Below are 21,797 nucleotides of genomic sequence, written 5' to 3'. Positions count from 1 at the left end.
CAGACTCGATGGGCCAAAGGGCCTAATTTCTGCTCCTGTGTCTTATGGTCTGATAAGGTAGTCAGGAAGGCATATGGCAGGGGTATTGAGTATAAAAGCTGGGAAGTCATGCTGCATCTGTATAGAACCTTGGTTAGGCTACACTTGGAATATTGCTTACAATTGTGGTCGCCCCATTACCAGAAGGATATGGAGGCATTGGAGAGGGTGCAGAGGAGGTTTACCAGGATGCTGCCTGGTCTGGACGTTATTAGCTATGAGGAGAGGTTGGAGAAACTCCGAGTGTTCTCGTTAGAGCGACGGAGATTGAGGGGCGACTTAATAGAAGTTTACAAAATTATGAGTGGCATGGACAGAGTAGATAGTCAAAAGCTTTTTCCCAGGGTGGTTAGTTAATTACTAGAGGACATAGATTTAAGGTGAGAGGAGAAAACTATAGAGAAGATATGCGGGGCAAGTTTTTTTTACGCGGAGGTAGCGGGTGTCTGGAATTCGCTGCCAGAGGAGGTGGTGGAAGCAGGTACGATAGTGGTGTTTAAGAGGCAGCTTGACAAATACATGAATAGGATGGGAATAGAGGGATACGGACCCCGGAAGTGCAAAATGTTTTAGTTGACGGGCAATATGATTGGCGCAGGCTTGGAGGGCCGAAGTGCCTGTTCTTGTGCTGTAATTTTCTTTGTTCTTTGTTCTTCTTTCTTCTTATATTGAACTTCTCCCTGAAGTACTTATCTTTCTTAAGTAAACTGATAAAGTTAACTTTCCTATCTTTATGGGTCAACAAATTACGTAACGTGGTAAAAACACTGAACCATGCTACTGAGCTTTCTCTTGAACCTTGTGAATGAGTGAACAAAAATAATTACAGCAGAATTTTCTTTTAATTTGTTTGAGTAGAATATTTGCTCTTATATTGGTATCAGTCGAATGTTTGTGCCATTTGTTCATTAGTCACTTTCTGGGTCTTCTAGAAACTAGATTTAGTGGATGCAGCAGTTTCGTATCTCAGGGATAATGGCACAAACAGCTCACTAATATCAATATAAAAGGGGTGCATAAAGTTCAGGCAGCAATCGGTGGCAAACATCACAAATTGATCTCTATACTTCTTAACATAACTAATTAGGTCAAAACTGGGAAAGACATTAAGAACTTAGTACTTTGATAATTTAATAATGTGCACAGTGTTTTGGTCAAGAGACATGTCACACCCCTAGGTGGGCTTGTCCTTGAAAATCCCTAGCTTACCTTCACTAGAGCTGAATTTTAAACATGTTCTGTGCATTGTAGGCACTAAAGAGCTTATAATCACATGTGCTGTGTTTGTAGCGAGAGGAGCTGCATCACTGTCATTTGAAATTTCACAGCAGAGCTCCGCACATATTTGCGCTCACACCAGTGGAATCTCTTTACTTCACCACTTTGTGCACCACACACCCGAAACAAAAAAAAATGAAAGCAGGAATTTTAACTGCAACTGTCTGCTAACTTTGTTAAAATATACTCATTATTGAAGGGGTGACGCAAGTTTTTCTTTCTTTATGATGAACAACACATAGCCTTGCTGTTTATGTATAAAATTTATACATATGTTCTCAATGACTTGTGTACATCTCAAGCCAGACTTTCTTGTTGTGATTTAGAATTTGCCTAACTAGGTACAGCCCAAATCTCCAGGTGCACAAAATTCAAATAAAATAAACAGCAAATAAAGTTATGCAAACCGGAGTTACTGATAGGTCTTGGGGTTGCAGATTGGAATCTTACTTTCTGTATAGCTCACAACTTGGGCACTAAAACTCAAAATGTGCTGTCAACCCCAGCAATTATCTTGTTTGACATTTCATTCAAAACGTCATCTGGGCACACTGATGTTGTGATCATTATGTGCACGAGTGAGTCTTGGACTGTATGGATTTGCACGCACATTATGTCATTAAGACATTCATTCTTGTGTGCTCTGCCTGAAGTCAGGTTGGTTCCTTGGCCCATTGTCTGATTCTTCATCCTGAGCCATTTTCATGGCAGATTTTTTTTGTCAGTGCTGATGTGCCAATTGCCTTCCATTCTCAGCAGCAGGCCCCAAGCCTATCTCAGCCAGAACGAGAATCAAATCTATGTTGTTGGCGTTACCCTGAACCAAATGTTAGCCATCTGGTCAACTGAGCTAACCAGCCCTCCAAACACACACACATGCACAGAAAATTGTTTGTGTGCAAGTACACACCTGGTTAATTGAGCATGGGGGAGGGAGGGGAACTCAGTAACAGTAACAGCACAAAAACCCACAATTTGTCTCACCTGATAGTTGAAGGCTGATGAGACAAAAATGCAAGGACCCCAGCTGAAATAAAATTCGACAGTCTTAAAATCATTCTGAGTGGGCATGAGACCAGATCACAAACTCCAATAGCTGGGCAATGGCCGTCATTAAGCTGGCAATATCACTCAGAGAAACAAGACTAGACCTGGCAAATTTGCACTACTACAGTATGGAATGCTGATCAGAAGTTAGGAGAGCAAAGGGACTCACTCAAGTTTTGTTGAAGGCCAATTCCAGAGATCCTAGCTTAAAAGAAATGCCTGTGCTTTTATTTGAAGTGTTTACATTTTTTTTTAAATCTATCACCCCGGCGCTGGAGACTCTGAACCCTTGTCTACAGAGTAAATCTGCTGAAGGCCACAAGAGAAGGCAGTTGCTTTAAAGAACACCACTGCAACAGAGTAAAAAGTTAACACTCCACATTTGGCCCCGTTACACTGAAGACTGAGAGTTCTGAATGCCAGCAATAGGTGCCCAAAAAAGGTAATGGCTTCCATTTCCCAGCACTAACATGCCTCAAGCTTGACGAATACAAACAAATTCTCTGTTGTGTCTTCACAAATATTTCTAAGGCACCAGATTTTCATGTTTGAAGAACCTACCTCTCCTACAAGCTGCTGTGAAGACTGGACAAACAAGAGGCTGTCATACAAGTACATTTCGGTCCACCTCCAATGCCAATCGGTATTATAATTGGCTTGACACATTGAACTGATTTGGTATTTGCAATTGTAGAATCAACTGCTTGAATTGGCACTATAATTAATCAAAGAATATTTACTTCCAAAGAGAAAATGCAGCATTAAATGACAGCCAGCTTTGAATTCATATTTGATGCTAATGGATATAGTCAGGTGTCATAAAGCTATTAATGTATTTAATATTATTGGAAAATATTTTTCTTTTAAAATAGAGGTTTAGTCTGTGGGTGTGTCTTAATTGGATTAAAGCCAGCTAGTCTGGGTGCTTTGATGTGTACTAGTTTTGACATGTGAGAGAGATAGAGTGCATTTGCATTTTTTGAATCAAGCATTCAAAAAGTGGGGTGAAAACTACCACCTAGCTTGCAAATACCGAGCAATGTGTTTATATTACTAATAAAATTGGTACTATGAAAGGGGTTTTATTGTCAAAAGGTGGAGTTCAAAGAGGCTGGTGATACAATGAGAATTTACATTCAATGAGCGGTGTTAGGTATAACTTCAGTAGTTTTGTGTGTGCAGGGCAGAGTCAACCTCCAACTGTCTCCACAGGAACCAAAGTGTAAAGAACCTCATTTTGAATTTGTAAGATGAAAATGCTTTGCCTGGTGTTTAATTAAGTCTATGAGTTGCTGTTTCCTTAATGAAGATTAGTTTGGGAATTTGTTAAAAGTTATGATAGTAGTAATTGGAAGCCATGCGTAAATTAATAAAAATTAACCTGTGTAAATTAATAAAAATGTTTCATTTAGTTTAATGTAAAACCTCAAGAACTGGTGGTTTGATTCCTGAATTTAGAGTTGCATCTCAAACATAACACCTAAAATTATAGGTTATGACAGTTGTTTAAAATTTCCCTCTGGGATTTTTAAATAACCCAGCTAAACAAACTGTCTCATAACACAGGTGACTTAATGCTCTACAATTCCACAGCCCTCAATTCCCTTCCCTGTTTTTCCCTACTGTATTGTAACCAATATCTGGTGAAGCAATACCTCATGTTGAATCCAAATAGTGTCAGGTGACAGATTTTCTAATCCCTATTGATCTGTAGCTCATTAATCTGGTTGCATCTTATATTATGCGGGTTATTAAACATTATTGATCTCAGCTCTTTAATTGTCTTGACAGAAACTGAGTCCAGCCTCTGATGTACTACTGAGCCATTATTGTAAATGTTTCAAGTGTTGTTGTTTACAAATTGTAACTCCTAGTACGGAGACAATTAGTTATTCAGTTTAAAATCAGAAGTGTACCTTATATTTTGGTTAATATGCCTGTGAGAAGCATTTAAAATGTACTAGGAAGTACAGTATTTAAATGCTTAGGACAGGTCTTGCCCATCATAAAATGCATCTTTAAATTTCCCAAAAAAAAACACACCCAGCAGCAACCATTTAACTTCAAGCTGTCTCACCAGGTTTGGTACAAAGTCAAGTGAGACAACCAGCCATTACTAAGCAACTTCGAAGTGCAGGCAGTTATAGCATGAGATATTAAAAATGTTTTTGAAGCTTAAAATGCATAAGTTTTCAAAACAAAATACTGCATTTGAGAGCACCCCAAATTCTTAAGATGTGTTATTAGATCTACCTTAACATGTTGTAAAATTTGGTTAGCTTTTCAGAGTTCTGAGGGCCCCGCTGTTAGCAACGCAGGCCGGGAAACTCTGGATTTGATTACTAGTCCATGCAATGTTTCCTGACCTTAGTTGGGGAAACAATTAACCCTGGGCAGCATGGATGGGGGGAAAAATCAGCCAGAATTCTCCTGGTTGTTATCTAGTATTACCAGCTGAAATGGTCAAAGGAGGACAGAATAGGATTTGGATGTGATGCCCTCCATGGGTGCATTCCAAATTTCACCATTTGGGCTTACACATTAAGAATGGCCACTTGGATGAGGTAACTGATAATGGCTAATGGCTGTGGAACAGTACCCTAGCATATGTCAGCACCAGCAGAGAAATGGGGAAGAAAATGGAAGAATTTATCAACAAATATGCATCAATAACATATCAATAAACTTGGCAATCCATCTTCAATGGCAGAGGTTTTTTAGCCCTCTAGGGGTCAGCTTTACATTCTGACAAGATTTTATCAAAGTGATGGGGGCTTGATGTCCAGTTCTAGACAACTCCTGCACAAGTTGCAAGGTTTGCATATATTGTTTTTGCATGCATAGCTCTAACTAGTGATGGTCCCTATAATAGATGCTTCAAGAACTTTATACAACATGACATCTGACTGCATCAATCAGCACCAATCCCTAAATCCCTGTCAATTTCACTCTCCTCCAATATATTTTTGCATGAGCCAAGGAAAAGTTGCAAAATCTCTCCTTTTTGCAAGTACAAAACCCTCCCCTTCCCTTATGGTATTCTGTCTTTTGACCCCATATATCAAATGCAACTAATAGGGGAATTCATTTTTTAACAAGGTTACTTTTAAATTGGTTGTGGAGAACAATCCCTCGCACTCTGCATGGAGTCTTTCCTATATCAAACACGTTTCCATTTATTTAAACTCTCTTTTAATAATTAGGCTAATTCTGATGGGTTAGGGGGCACGGTGGGGAGAACAAAAAGACCTAGTGAACACTTGTTATCATGCCCTTAAAGGCAAACGTGCAGCTATTTCCAGTGATGCTTTAGTACTTCCTCCCTATCTCTATAGTCTCCTTCAACCCCACAATCCTCCAATCTCCACAATCCTCTAGTTCTGGCTTCTTGCTCATCCCAGTTTTCTTTGCTCCAATATTGACAGCTATGCCTTCAGCTACCTAAACCTCAAGTTCTGGGATTCCTTCCCTCTGCCAGTCTGCCTCTATCTCTCTTTTATGATGCTCCTTAAAACGTACCTATTTTTTCCCCCAAAAATATACTTTATTCATAAAATATCTGGAAGAACATTACAAAACATTTCAAAATAGCCATCACAAAAAGTGCAATCTGATTCAACTTTTACACATGGATCACAAGGTGCATCAATACAATCAATGAATATTACAATCATTTCAATATGGTCATTACAGACAATCAGGAGTTTTGGAGTTATCAACATACATCATGTTGCACTCTGAGGTGCTTCAATACAATTAGTATTCAATGCATACATTCATTGTGAGCCATACAGCCCCAGGGGCTCTAAACAATTCCGAGCTCCTCAGTGCATTATGGCTCCTGCATACTCATAGTTTTCACAAATTGTCTCACTTTGGATGGGCTGAAGAAACTGTCCTGAACCACCCCATTGGAGATGTTCCGCTCAGGTGGCATCTGGGGGTTCGTGCAAGGAATGAGTTTTGAATTGTTCTCTGTTGGAGAAGCTTCTCCAATCCTCTCTCTCTCTGGGGCGTTGCTATTCCTGGCTTCCTGGAGCTGGGGTGCGCTGAGCGCTTCACTGCTCCCAGATCCCTGGGGCTGGGGTGCACTGGCCTCTTCGGGTTGTGGGCAAAGTTGGGGTGCGCTGCTCTCCTCATTGTCTCCAATGTTCTGGAGCTCAGTTGTCTCATCCTCCAACTCCCTAGAGCTTTACCGCTTTTTCTGTTGGTGCCACCCTTGCCCTTCTTCGTCCGAAGAGCAGCTACCCTTGTCATCCGTCAGATGGGAGACGCCTCTTGCCACTTGTCTGGGAAGTGGCTTGGTCCCTTCTTAGCTCCTTCTTTTTGGCTCTCTTTACCAGCTGCCATTCCCCCTGCTGATTTTCTGCTGCTTCTTCCCCCATTGATTCGCTCTCCTGAGGAGTGGGAGGTTCAGGGGGCAGTGCAGTTGATTGGCTGTCTGCTGCCTCAAGCTTTTCCTCCACCTTGTCTCTCTCCATGTCCTCCTTTGTCCCATTGTTCTCATTGGAGGCCTTAGTAGTTGGAGGGTTGCAAGTGTCCTTGGTAGTAGTGACACGAAGCATTTCATCTGCTTCCCCCTCATTGGCTTTGGCTGCCTGTGCGTAAGCCTATTTGACAAGCTTTTGGTTACCTGTCCTATTGTTTCATGTGGTTTGATGTCAAATTTTGTTTGACAAGACTACAGTGAAGCACCTTACAGTGGTTTACTATGTTGAAGACATTATATAAATACAAAGTTACTGTTGTTGTTATTAGTAACGTCACCAGAGTGTATGACATGGGCTTGCACTTTCATACTCCTGGCCTCTTCCTTAACACCGAAGGTTATTGCCAAGCAAGAATTAAATTCCCGAAGGCTAAGTGGGAAAACTGAAGGGAGAGTCAGTGATCATTTATACCCACTTTTGGTCAAATTTAGAGTGTCATCCAGAGAGGGTTGGAAAGGGGGTAAAAAAGAGTTTGGCTTTGATTTGACAATGCTTATGTTCAGGAGCCATACAAGAATCATTGGTCAAGATAATTACAATTTTCTCCCAAAGTTGACTGTGGCTTCTTGTGTATACAAAGACGTGTTTACCGACAGATTACAAACCTTATATAGAATCACGCAGAAATCCTATCCGTCACCTTTTCAGTTAGTAGTTTGGGGCCTGAATGTGCTGCAAAAACTGGTTTTGTATAACTTTTGTCACCCTGTTGAAGTGCTAAGTGATCTGTATTTATCCCTCTATATTAATGATGGGCTGATCAGCAGTCCTCATAAACAGCCTATTTCAATAAAGATTACGGCTATAGGATCATTATTTATTTGTTCTAACGGTTATATTTAGGGACAAAAAATAACGAGCACCACATAAATGAACCAATTAATTCTGTCTTACCCTCTTATGATAGCTTTAAAACCATGGGATAAACCAATTTATTTTGCTCGATAAAACAAAAAAGGCATCAAGGTAATAAGTGGCATTTTTGGATTCTCTAGATTCCAATAATACCAGTTTCTTCAAATCAGTCCTTCTTAAATGGTCAGGTGATAATTACCCCACTGCCTTAGCCTCTGCCAAATGCTAATGAAGAAGGTCTGACTTACTTTCTATATTGCATATGGTAGATTAAATGTGACATCTTCCTCGAGGCTCTTGAGGAAAGGTTACTCTTGGAGCAAGACTACAACATGCCCATTTTAATTTTTTTTAATCCATTAGGTTCCAAATTTGGTTTAATGTCTTTTAGTATGAAACTTGCAGCTTTTTTTCTGCCTTCCTTATGCAACTGTCCAGAAATTGAGGACTTCTAGATGTCAATTCTGTCATATCTAGAATTCCCTTCACAGGTCAACTTTTTCACACCCACAGATCCAAACGTTCACCTTTTTCCTACAAGAGGCTTCACAGACACCAAATCCAAAAAATGGTAATTTGACACATCTAACCAGAACTACTAGATTAACTCCAACTCCACTCTAAACACACTTTTTAAAAACAGATTCCTTTTAACATCCACACTTCTACTGACCTTAAATATGCCACTGGCACAACACCTGAACCCTTCAGAATCTTGGAATATTTGGTATCAATGATAGAAAGCTGATGTCAACCAATGTATTTGAATACTACTTTGGAGTGCATGCTGACTTTATCATGACACATTCGTAATTCCTTTGCGAGTGCATTGTTTGACCTTTCTGCTTTGCACTATTTAAGTCTCAGCAAAATATTAAGAAAACAATTCTGGATTAAGCCAACATGCAAATAGAACAGAGGAGCAAAAAGGCTGTTTAGCCCCTCAAGTCTGTTCCGCCATTCATTTAGATCATGGATGACTGCAATCTAACCCCATATCGGTTAGGTTAATAAAAACCTATCAAAAGTTCTATAATTAACAATTGATTTAGCATCAATTACCATTTTGGAAGAAATTTCAAACTTCTCATACCCTTTGCATGTTTCCTAATTTCTTGAAAGGTCATATAGCAGTAAACATATACACACACAAGGAGAAATATAAAAGCTTTAAACTCATTGATGGTGAGATTTTTATGTGTAGATTTTGTTATATGGAATATTAACGAAAAACATGTAACCCCAAACAGGTTTTAACCATATCCTGTACTTACTGAAGTTGTTTGCCACACATTTACACAGAATAACCAATCACTCTGCATGACAATGAAAGTGTGGCTAATGCATCATGTTGAACCATGAGGAGATCTGCATTGGGGAATATTTATTCCTATCTTAAAAATAACTATTCTTCTAGAAGTAGCAATTTCTTCCATTTAAAATAAAAGAGATGAAATAGATAGGAATTATTCTGCCAAATTTTCCACTGGAATTAATTCCCTGCAGCAATATTCTCCACTTTGTGTCCAGAAATTACCGACTGATAGCAGAATATTATATGGTCATCTGCAAACCTCCAATATCTCAACCAAGTGGATAATTTGAGCGAGCCTCAACAATGGTCAGATAGCCTGCTGAAACTCAATGAATCAGTTAAGCTCTTGGAGACACTACTATGTATGAGTACTTCCGTAAAAGACAACAGGAACTCAATCAATTTTTATTCTCCCTAGTTTAGGCACACAGACGACAGAAAACATCTTTCCACTAAGAAAAGCGATTAATCACCTATTGGATTCGAAACACAAAGGTTACTTGCTGCAAGAGATTCATACTCCTGGTCTGTAAGCTACTGCAAATGATTAGCTTTGTCCCCTGCCTGGGACCAGATTTAACCATTTCTAACATCTGAATAGGCCATAATTCTTCCTACAGTTGCTGCATGAAAGAATAATAAAGCTTCTCCTCTACAGGTTCATTCTTAATCCCACATCTCTTCTCAAGTAAGATTAAAGCTATTAAAAAACATTCCATTAACAGTGCCATGGGCTATACAAGGTGGGAATCTAGGATCAGACAACACACAAATGGTCAGACCATGTCCAGTCAGCAATACACAAATTAACATGACTACCAAAAAAAACACAATAAATATGATGATTTTGATCACAAATCCATCATAACAGATCTTTGCCCAAATTCCCAATCTTAGCCAAAATCATGTGCCAACACAAAAAAAGATTGAAAACAAAACTAGAGAAAATATGTATAAAAAATCTATTCTGAGCTTGCCATGAGTTTTAACCCAATAAACTCATTTTAATGTATATAAATTGCAGGGGTGGGGGGGGGGGGGGGGGTGTGCAGGGAAACAGCACACCATCTATGAGGAAAGGCCAAAGAAAAGGTTAATCTTTCAAATCTATAGCGTTTTCCAGTTTTGATGATGGGTCATAGACCTGAAACATTAACCTAACTTCTTTATCCTTTTTCATAGTTGTTGCCTGCCAATCAGAAAATACTCGAAATAGAGTTAAAGCATCTGCAATCTTTTGCTTTTTGTCTTCTTCCATCATGGCAAGCCTATTTCAGTTTGTGAAAAGTGGACAAATATACAATGCATGTTGCAGTTTTATAGCAATTCTTATTCTATGGGATTAGTAATAAATCTACATTACTGCTTTCAGGTGGCAATTAAAGGCTCCTCATACAGAGCTTTGCTCCATATCCCAAAGCTGTAAACAAGGAAGTGAAGGATGCTCTGGTTCCAGCGTATTTCATTGACATTATATAGTTTAAAAAAGCTTCAATACCTTTTGCAGGCCACTAACTTTGGTAAACCTTAGCCTATTGAACAATGGGGCACTGGGTGAATAACCTCACAATCATGAACAGAATTGCAGTTCAAAGAAAATATAACATACCACTTGAAATGCAGTTCTTCAGTCAGCATCCATCAGAATCCATCCATCATCTCTGGTGTATCCATTACATCACAGATCTTCAGCGTGTCTTAAGCATGAATGGTAAATGCCTGGGAACCAAGAACGAAGAAAACATCAAACATTATGCTATCAGATAACAATGTAAAATGCATTGCAATGAATTTTCATTGCACTTTGAGGATTGTATCATCTGTGCATGGGGAAGATGCCAGTATCAACCAGAGTGGCCAATACCGTGCACAGTAATTTGCATTTATATAGTTCCTTTACTTTAACAAATTATCCCAATGCTTCTTTCAGGAAGGATGGAATCTAAGGCTAAACAGGAATTTAGAACAGAATCAGGGAAGATAATCGATGAGGCATGTTTTGAGAAGGCTGTAGAGGGGAGAGAAACGCAAGGCGGAAAGGGTTAAGAAGAGAATTCCTGATGACGTGGATACCAAGAGCTCTGAATTAGTTGGAGTTTGAAGGACTTGTGAAGCTGGCAAAGACAGTGTTGAAAAATCAAGCCACAAATTCACAAAAGCATAGCCAAGGGTTTCAGCAAAGCTAGGGGTATGGTAGGGGTAAAAGCGGATGATATTTCCACTGTGAAAACAGACCCTTTCAATGATGAACTGTGTGTGTGGTTAGAGATCCGAATTTAGTATGTATACTGTCAGGTTTAATCCTATTAGTGGAAGAGATGGACTCCAGCTAAGGTGCAGTTTAAGTTGATAACTAAAAACAACTGGCTTGATTTCAGCAATGTTTAGTTGAAAGAAGTTCTGATTGTTGGACGGTATTAGAACAGCATGGCAACAGTTGTGGAGTCAAAGATGATGATGGAACGTAAAGCAAAGTGTTGCCAGGTCAGGGCTATTATTGCAGACTGCCTCTATCAGCTGTCATTGTAATTAAATAAAAGTACAAAACATGTTGCTTCACTTATCTACGTCAATCTTTGAAAAATAAAATCGATTCCTAGTTTAGAAAACTGAACAAATCCTTTAGCACCACAGGAACAAAAGTTTTCTGCTACCACCCACCACCTTTATAAATTATAGCACAAAGTTTGGTGAGAAGTTAGAAGCTGATACAGCACTTGAAATCATTTACAATTTTGGACCCACTTACCAGGCTATTCCATACTTGGATTAGTGTTTACAGGAAATTAGGTTAAAAATAAATGATTTACAAATCTTTATTCAACAACCCATATAACCATTTATCAAAAATTCAAAATGAAGCACTAAATTTTCAAACATTCTATCTGAAAAATTATATACAGAAAAATACAAAGCAATGGAAAAAAAGCAGGGCAATGTGGTTAATTTTGACTATTAGTTCTGATGAAAGGTCATCGACCTGAAATGTTAAGTCCGTTTCTCTCCACAAATGCTGCCTGACCTGTTGAGTGTTTTCAGCATTTTTTTGTTTTTATTTCAGATTTCCAGCAACCACAGTATTTTGTTTTTGTATTAATGGTTAATTTTGGATTGGTCTAGCAGAGCTGGCACAGGGACAAAAATACTTTTATGGAGTGAAGAAAGATAATTCACAGGAGAACAGAGACAGACATCATGCACAATTAAAGGCAAAAGCTGTTACTTGAGCAACTAGAAGTTCAATGGAGGTGTTAGTGAGTAACTCTCAGCTGAGTCATAGCACACTTGCATTGAGTCAGAAGGTTACGGGTCTAAATTCAGCAACTTGAGTACAAAAATCTAAGCTGACTCTTCAGTGCAGTACTGAGGTAGCAAAATTTTCACCGTTGGGAGGTGTCATCTTTTGGACGAGATGTTAAACCGAGACCCATATCTGACCTCAGCAAGTTCCCACAAACAGCAGTGTGGTAATAACCAGGTAATTGTTTTTTTTCTTGTGATGTTGATTGAGTGATAAATATTGGCCAGGATACTGGATAACTCTCCAACTCCTTTTCAAAACAGTGCCATAAGATCTTTTACATCCACTTGGGCCTTGGTTTAATGTCTAATCCAAAAGATGCATCTCCAACAGTGCAGCACTCCCTCAGTGCTGCACTGGAGTGTCAGGCTAGATTTTTGTGCTCAAGTTCTGTATTGAGACTAGAACCTAGAACGGTGTGATTCAGAAGTTACAATGCTATGAACTGAGCCATGGCTGACACAACTACTTGTAAGGGAACTTGCAGGTGCGATGTTCCTTTGCACCTGTTGTCCTTGTCCTTTTAGCCTGTAGAGGCCACAGAATCGAATGGTGCTGTTGAGGAAGCCTTAGTGAGCTTCTGTGGTGCATCTCGTATTTGGCACACACTGCAGCCTTTTGCCAGTGCTGGGTGCAGTCTATGTTTATGGTGGTGAATGGGGTGCCAAACAAGTAAGTTGCTTGGTCCCTGATCATGTCAAGCTTTGAGTATGGCTGGAGCTGCATTCATCCAGAGAGGTGGAGAACATTCCATCGCACTCGTGACTTGTAGGTGATGGAAAACCTTTGAGCATTCAGCAGTCACTCTCCATAGAATACCAACCTGTGACCTGTTCTGAGCCAGTGTTTATGTGGCTGGTCCAGTTAAGTTTCTGGTCAATAGTGACTCTCAGCATGTTGGTGGCGGGGGTTTCGATGATGTAGTGCTATTAACTGTCAAAGGGAGGAATTTAGACTCTTGTTGGAAATAGTCATTTTCTAGCTCTTTTGCAACAGAGGTTATTTACCACTTTTCAGCCCAAACCTGGATGTTATCCAGCTCTTGCTGCATTTGTCCATGAACTGCTTAATTATCCTGATAAATAGCAAATGGGATTGAACACTGCAGTCATCAGCGAGCATCCCTGATTCTGACTTTATGATAAAGGGACGGTCATTGATGAAGCTGAAGATAGTTGGGCCTACTCTGTCCTGAGGAACTTCTGCAGGGTGGAGGATGTACTGGGAATAAGATGATTGACCTACAATAACAACCATCTTCCTTTGTGCTCAGGATGACTCCAACCAGTGAAGCTTTCCCCCAATCCTCACTGACTTCAATTTTACTAGAGCTCCTCGATGCCACACATGGGCAGTCACTCTCACCTCTCCTCTGGGATTCAGTTCTTTTGACCATGTTTTTATAAGGCTATAATGGAAGTCTAGAGCCAAGTAATTCATGCACAGTGGAAACGGACCACTGATCAGCAGGTTATTGGTGAATGGATATCACTCAATAGCACCATCAATGACACCTTCCATTGTTTTGTTAATAATTAAGTGTATGCTGATGGGACAATAAGCAGCAGATTGTCCTGTCCACAAAATGCAGGACAAATCCATACCTGGGCAATTTTCCACAGTGTCGGGTTGACACCAGTGTTGTAGTTATGTGGAAAGAGTTTGTTTAGAGGCATGGCTAGTTCTGGAGCACTAATCTACAGCAATTGTTATTAAGATATTATCAGAATAGTCAGTTTTTGGAATCCATAGCCTTTGCTATATCCAGTATGCTCAACCATTTTTTAAAATCATATGCAGTGAATCGAATTGGTTGAAATTTGGCATCTGTGATGGCGGAGACATCATGAGGAAGCCTAGATAGATCATCCATCTGAAATTTTTGGCTGAAGAATTGTGAAAGCTTCAGCCTTGCCTTTTGCAGTCACATTCTGGACTCCTCCATCGTTGAAAATGGGGATGTTCATGGAGCCTCCTGCTCCCATCAGCTGTTTAATTATCCACCATCTTTCACCACTGGTTGTGGCAGAACTGTACAGCTTTTCCTTGATCTGTTGGTTGTAGAATTGCTTAGCTCTCTAGATGACATGCTGCTTCCGCTGTTGAGCATGCATGCAGTCCTGCTGTAGTAGCTTCACCAGGAATAGCACCTTAATTATAGGTATAACTGGTTCCGTTCCTTGCATCCTCTTCTACACCTTTCTTTGAACTAGGGTTGGTCCCCTGGCTTGACACTAATGGAAGGATGAGGGATACACCAAGCCATCAGAGTATAGATTGTAGTGGAATACAATTCTGCTGCAGTGTCTCATGGATGTCAATTTTGAGCTGCTAGATCTGTTCTGAATCTCTCATTTAACAGGGAGATAATGGCACAAATAGCAATGGGTCCTGTCCGCAGTGTGAAGACAGTACTTTGTCTCCACAAGAACTCAGCAGTGATCACTCCTACCAATATTATCATGGACAGATATACCTGTGATCAGTAGACTGGTGAGGATGAGGTCAAGTAGGCTCTTCCCTAATGTTCTTTCTTTCATCACATGCCCAGTCTGATAGCTATGCCCATCAGAATTCGTCAGCTGGGTCAGTAGTAATGCTACCAAGCTAATCTTGGTGATGGACACTGAACTCCCTAACCAGAGTACATTCTGTGCCCAAGCTAACCTAGTGCTTCTTCCAAGTGGTACTCAACATGGACACAGGCCGAAAGATATGATTCAGTGAGTATAAATGTCAGACTTTTGCTCATCTCGTCTGTGAGATAGCTCTCCAAATTTTGGCACAGGTCACCAGATATAACCAAGGGGGACTTTGCAGAGTCAACTGGGTTAGGTGTGCCTTTGCCGTGTCCAAGTCCAATATTTTGGTCAATGTAGGGTGGTCCATTCAGTTTTATTCTTAACATACTTTGTTACAGCGGTTTTTGATGTTACAGTGATTTTTGATACAACTGAGTGATTTGCTGGGCTATTTCAGAAGGCATTTAAGTGTGAATCACATTGCTGTAGGGCTAGAATCACATTTAGACCAGATCAGGTAAGGATGGCAGATGTCCCTCCCTAAAGAATATTAGTGATGCAGGTGGGTTTATAAGACAGTTCAGTAGATAGTTTTTTATGGTCATCATTACTGATGCTAATTTTTTAAATTCTAGATTTATTTAATTAACTGAACTTAAATCCCCCTCCTGTCAAATTGGAATTTGAACTCTCGTCGCCATATCATCCAGGTCTCTGGATTACCAGTCTAGTAACATAATCACTTTTCTAGATACCCACCACAGCATGAAAAATTGAAGTATGGAGAGGAAAAAGATTTTTGTATTACCGTGCATAATTCAACATGTATTCATACAGTGCCTTTAAATGTAGAAAAATGGCCTAAGACACTTCAAGGAAAAAATTTACACCAGGTGAAAGGAGAAGGGGAGACTCAAAGCTTGATCAAACAGATAGACTTTAAGAGGGATGTTAAAAGGTGAAAAGAGAATGGAGAGGTTTTTGGAGGAAATTCGAGAGCTTAGGGCCAAGGACAGGCACTAACAGTGGCAGGAAAGAAATGGGGAGATGTGCAAGAGACCAAAATTGGTTTAGGGACAGAGGAGGTAACAGACAAAAAAGAAGACGGCAAACAGGAGAGACTAAGGTGGGCCAAGGATGACTGTAGCAATAAGGAAAAGCCTTACTGCTTGGGATCAGAAGGGATCTAACCAGGGTAAAATGGAACCCAAGACTGACAGGAAAAACTGTAATACAACAACGGTGATCTTTGAGCAGAAGATGCATCAGATACAAGCTAGGTAAATGGTATTGGAACCAAAACCATGGCTCTATGGGTGAAGGGGGTGATAGAGAATATGACGAAAAAGAGATAGCGTGTTTGATGCTCGTCAGCTGAATTCTTCAAGTGAGAACTAGGTCAAACCCAGAGGACCAGGTTGAGATGGGAATCAAGAGAAAAATATGACTGGAAAAAAGAAAGAATATGAGAATAGAATGGCAGGGAACCTGAAAATCTTCCACCAGCATGTAAATAGAAAGTTGGAAGTATGCAATGGAGTGGGTCCCATTAGGGACAAAAGGGTGATATATGATTAGAGGCTCAGAAAAATGCTAGAATACTTAAAGAGTGCTTTTTAATGGTGTTTACTAAGAAAGAGTAACCTGACAAAATAATCGGTAGAAGCAGACGGTAGAGGTAATGGACGGGGTGAAAACTGAGGCAGGAGGTACTGGAAAGGCTGGCTATGCTTAGAGTCACCTGGTCCTATTGACTTCCATCCCAGATTGAAGACATTGGGGTGGAGATAGTGGAAGAGCTTTCCTTAATCGTCCGATCTTCACTGGATACTGGGGGGTGAGGGTGGTGGAAGAAGTTGCCAGATGATTGGAGAGTGGTAACTATGACACCTTTATTCCAGAAAGAGTGTAAGGACAGTTCTAGCAATTACAGGTCAGTTAATTTAACATCAGTGGTGGATAGGAGTTTTAGAAACAATCAGGGAAAAAAAAATCGACAGGCTCTTGGGAAAGAGTTTGAGTTAATTAAAGATGGCAAGCATGGATTTGTAAAAGGCAAACTGTGCTTGACTAATCTAATTGAATTTTTTGATGAAGTAACAGCGATGGTTGAAGGGGATGTAATGAATATTGTCTCTATAATTTTAAGAAAGCTTTTGACAAAGTAACACATAAAAGGCTGATTAGCAAAATTGAGGCTCATGGAATAGATGGGTCAGTGTCAAGTTGCATAAAAATTGGCTTAAGGACAGGAAACAGTGAGTCATGGTAAGTGGTTATTTTTCAAACTGAAGGATGGTAGACAGTGGTGTCCTACAAGGGTCAATGCTACAGCCACTAAAAACGACTTTGTATTCCAATATCTATGTAAAGTTTCAAAATTTCCTGATGATACCAAAATGGAGTGGCAAACTTCAAGGATAATACTAACTGACTGCAAGAGGAAGGATATAGATAGGTGAGAAGAATGGGCAGGCAATTGGCAGATGGAATTTAATACTGAAAAGTGAGAGGTGATGTATTTTGACAAAAGGGAGATACAATATAGACTTACTGGCACAGTTCTAAAGAGTGTGTAGGGACAGAAGACCTGAGGCTGCATGTGCGTAGGTGACAGGGTATATTGAGAAGTGGTTAGCAAAGCATATGGGATCTTAGGCTTCACCAATAGAGGCACCGAGTACAAAAAGGAAGAAGTTATACTGATTCTTTATAAAACTCTGATTAGGCCACAACTAGAGTAGTGCACCCAGTTCTGGTTACCCCACTTCAGGAAGGATGCGAGGGTCACGAAGAGGGCATAGAGGAGGAGATTTACCAGAATGATTCCAGGGGTGGGGAATTTTAGCTACAAGGTTAAGTTGGAGAAGCTGGGCTGTTCCCCTTGCAGCCAAGGAGACTGAGGGGAGATTTAATAGAGGTGCACAAGATTATGAAAGGGTTAGGTAAGATAGACAAGAAAAAAACCTGTTCCCATTAGCTGTTCCCATGGCACAAGGACCTGGGGACATAGGTTTAAGATTCTGGAAGAAATGTCAGAGGAACGCGAGTAAGGATCACTTTTATGCAGCGAATGATAATGACCTGGAACTTGCTACCCCCGAGGGAGGTGAAAACGGAGATGATCAATGATTTCAAAAGGAAATTGGAGGGGGACTTGATGGAAATAAACGTGCAGGGCTACAGGGATAAAATGGAGGAATGGCTGAGTGGATTGCTTCACATATAGCTGGCATAGACACCACAGGCCGAATGGCTCCTTCTGTGCTGTAAATCTATGAATTTATGCTTAACATTGTTAAGTCATATCTAATGTTAAGACAGTCAAGCCTTTTATGAGTCGTATTATCTATGACTTGATGGGGAGAAATGCATTGAAAATTGAAGCAAGAACAGTTATTGAACAGATCTGAAGAAGCGGCCTAAACCAATAGATTTTGGAGAGGGCACTGGTGATGGTGGTTGGGGAATGAGGGAGTCTCCATTGTTCATCTGAGCAAAATCTGAGCTATTTGTAGAATAGAACCACATGTTTGGAGACTCAAGATAAATATACAGAAAATTGTTTCCAATCATTATACAAGTTCTAATGTTTTTGGAATCTTGCCAAAACATTGTAATGCATTTTTATCGTACAGTTTCTTCAACTTCAGCTAACATGGCATTTATTTCAGTTCAATAGTTGAGTGGATAAATGCATACTTGATCGAAGTCTAGAATTAAAAAAACAAAACCATTTTGCATTGACCTCATTTGCATAGCAATCTTGGGTCAAATTCTTTTGTATGTATATGATCCCCATCTCTTAATAACATAAACGTGATCAAAATGTTCCCAGTTTTCCATTTTCAAGAGTTCAGCATTGTTATTCAGCACATTAGATATATCTACTTTGTTGATAGATCCCATCTTTTGAATCATGGACATTTAACAGTACTGAAGGCAGTCATCTGGCCCAAAGGAAGACCTTCTCAGGCAGCAACGAGACCTTTCTTCCCATTCCTCACACCCACCATCCCATGGTGTCTCAGTGACAACCCTAGGTTGTCATTAATTGGCAATACTATGTTGTAGACTTGCCCACTATGAATTGGATTGTATCTGTCCAGATCCTTGTAGCCAACTTTAAACCCATCGGTTTGGCCAATTCTTTTTACACTATCACCTTGTCAAACTCAGAGCTGAGCTGTCTGTCTCACCTAAGTATGGAATACCATATACTAAACGTAACTGGAAGTCACTCCTTGCATAACTCAGTAACTTAGTAATAGGGCCTCAACAAATATTACATAAAGAAAACCTGCAAAATGTTCCAAACATAATAAATGGAGCCAAGACATGCAGTAAACATGCACTAACACCAGTGAAGATAGTAGATGCTTTCAGTGACAAATAGATTGAGGAAAACTTTAAAAGAGGTGCGTGTAAAGGCTGAATTAGCTGTGCCTTGCCAAAAAGGAAAATATGATACATTCCAGCATTTGCTACAGCATACAGTTTTCCTTCTGGCAGCTGTTGGATAAGTTTTCAGTGTAAGTCGTTATAGGAAACAAGCTTTCCTGAAACATCCAAATGTTAAGCAGCTATGCTTTCATAGTCCTGTTCATACTTCAAAACTACTACTGAGCCTAGGGTCAGTACTCACTCCATCCCCATTACTACACAGTGCTGGCAAGCCAAGAATTGTTTTAGGAACAAGTGAATTCTGATGGATGGTCTTTAATGCAACTTAAGCTTGGAGAAGTCAAGAGTTGTATCCTTATAAAGGAAATAGCAGTAAAACTAACATGCTTATTTTGTGGGTGGAGTATAGTTTTCATCTCTAAATGGCCACTGGCCTCAAGTAACTGATTTTAAATCTAAAGGTGACAAAAGTGTTTACACTTTACAATCCTACAGTTTAAGTACAAGAAATCATCCACTGACAAGACTAAGGGTGCAAAGATGGAACCCATTTATTTTTTTCCTTCATGATTCCCCAAGCCTTGCTCTTTGCTATGCATCAGATGCTTTTGCCTGCAAAATTAAACTAGATTTGGAGTCAACTTGTATTTAACTATTTTTAAAATGATTTCACATCAAATCAAAGACTGTTTGCTGAGAGGTCAAAAATAGATCCTAGTTTTGTCAAATATGCTGTTTAGAACCTCAGTCTTTTCGTTATGTTTTTTTAAATCAGTGAACCTTTCATAGACTAAATGTTTTGTGTGGAATGAAGCCTTGTAGCATTAATTTCACTGAACATGCACCATGGACAGTCCCAAAGCATATTAAACAAAAATTAATAGTTTTGTGTGTCAATTCATGGCAAAAGGTGTATGTCAGAAAACCATTAATATAATGCAAATATAAGTGGTTTCCTCTCAGGTCCATGTAAAAGAAAATACAAACTTACTACCCTGCAGTTCCTTGCTCTGATTGCCACTTTTTTCACATGACAATAATTAGCTCAGCCACATTTATAAATCTTGAATGACCAAGAGTTTTAGGCACTCCACTGTGGTATTTCAGAACCGGGAACAGTGCCTAACAACCTCTACTTTTCAAATTTCTCAAACTTTTTGCCTGAGCTTTATAATAGTAATTCCAGGATATTTCTAATGCCCTTTGGGTGCTCATTATTTAAACCTACAATCCTGCCAACATTTGTGCGGCTGTTACTAATAGAAAAGAATGCCGAATTGGGTCATGACACTACATTGAAACACTATCAGAACTCATTCCAAAAACTCAATGACAAAAAAGATCATTCCCTCCTCCTCTCACAGAATTCTTGTAAAAACATGGGTTACTGTCTACTGCAGTAGATTTTAAACAATTTTTTAATGAAGGTGGGTGGACCAAATGATTCAATGGATTGAAATACCAACTTAAAATATTACTGCTCCTTTCCAATGTCTGACCTCCAACCAACCAAAGGTGAGAGCCAAGCCTGGTCACCTATATCTGTAACCGCAGCAACCAGCATGGTCTTGCAGCCTGCACATACGCTGCAGGTCTTCTAGGCACAATTTCTTCAAAATAACAGCTTAGAATATTGCGATGACTTTCTCAAGGCAATCTCAAACAGCAAATTCTGTCTGAATGTAAAAGTTATGGCACTATTTTTCTGCTGTTTCCTGACAAAACTACAACATAATTTCTCTTGGCATTCATCTTTTAAAAAGTCACAAAGCTGATCTTAAAAGTACCAGAAACACTCTCCAGCCCCCACGTTATTGGAATCTTTAAAGCCGGCTGACAGGCATCTTCAGTTTTCAAATAAGACAATTTATATGCAAGATCTTATATTATCACATACTGTTGCCATAGCTAACTTTAATTTGCAATGTTGAAATAGCAACTGATTTTATGCTGCAAAGAACTGCAAAATAAAAATGTGTGAAAAACACTGCCAATTATCAGATTGTACAAAATGGTTCTTATTCATCTTTACCAGATCGTGATCAAACCTTTCCTGTACACACGGAGATTTGGAGATATCATGCAAAGTCTAGAACCAATAATATACCTGAAGTTTTTAAATGGTATATTCTCTTTCAGATGCATATTAAATATTCAATATCAGTTTTATAACAATGCTTTCCCTATCTTCCTTTACTTCTTGTTTTTAGTCTCTGTACTGCCATTTCACTTTGTTGAAACAGTATTCCCTCCCTCACAAATGAGTCATAATGCGTACTCTCTCTAAACAACTGCATTAAGATGTGTAGGCTAAATGATACGTTAGATTAAAAGATACTTTAAGACATTGTTTTCTCTTTTTACCATTTTTGCTTGCTTTTTCTAACTTTCTTAATTCTCTCCTTTTGTCCCTCATTTACTCCTTTTGGCACCACCTTAATCTTTTCACAAGTAGTGACCAAGATGAGATAATACAATGTAAATGACTGCATGAAAACTTCAGTCTCATCAGTTCCTCTGCTGCTTACTCTGGTAATTCACAGAAA

The 21,797-nt window shown here is 39.5% G+C and overlaps 1 protein-coding gene across 9 annotated transcripts in view; it reads right to left on the bottom strand.

Moving 5' to 3' along the window:
- The window catches only part of atxn1a (ataxin 1a), a 439,854-nt gene that overhangs the window by 167,434 nt on the left and 250,623 nt on the right, over positions 1-21,797 (bottom strand). For 7 of the 9 annotated variants that reach the window (XM_041183906.1, XM_041183902.1, XM_041183899.1 and 4 more), the window contains one exon: positions 10,634-10,743. The gene's annotated coding sequence lies outside the window, so the exon portion shown is untranslated. Of the gene's footprint in view, positions 1-2,301; positions 2,345-10,633; positions 10,744-21,797 lie in introns of all 9 variants that reach the window. The other 2 variants (XM_041183900.1, XM_041183901.1) reach the window with 1 other exon arrangement.

This window comes from Carcharodon carcharias, chromosome 3 (assembly GCF_017639515.1).
Source record: "Carcharodon carcharias isolate sCarCar2 chromosome 3, sCarCar2.pri, whole genome shotgun sequence".
Lineage (NCBI taxonomy): Eukaryota > Metazoa > Chordata > Chondrichthyes > Lamniformes > Lamnidae > Carcharodon > Carcharodon carcharias.
This window is presented reverse-complemented; position numbering and strand designations above follow the sequence as displayed.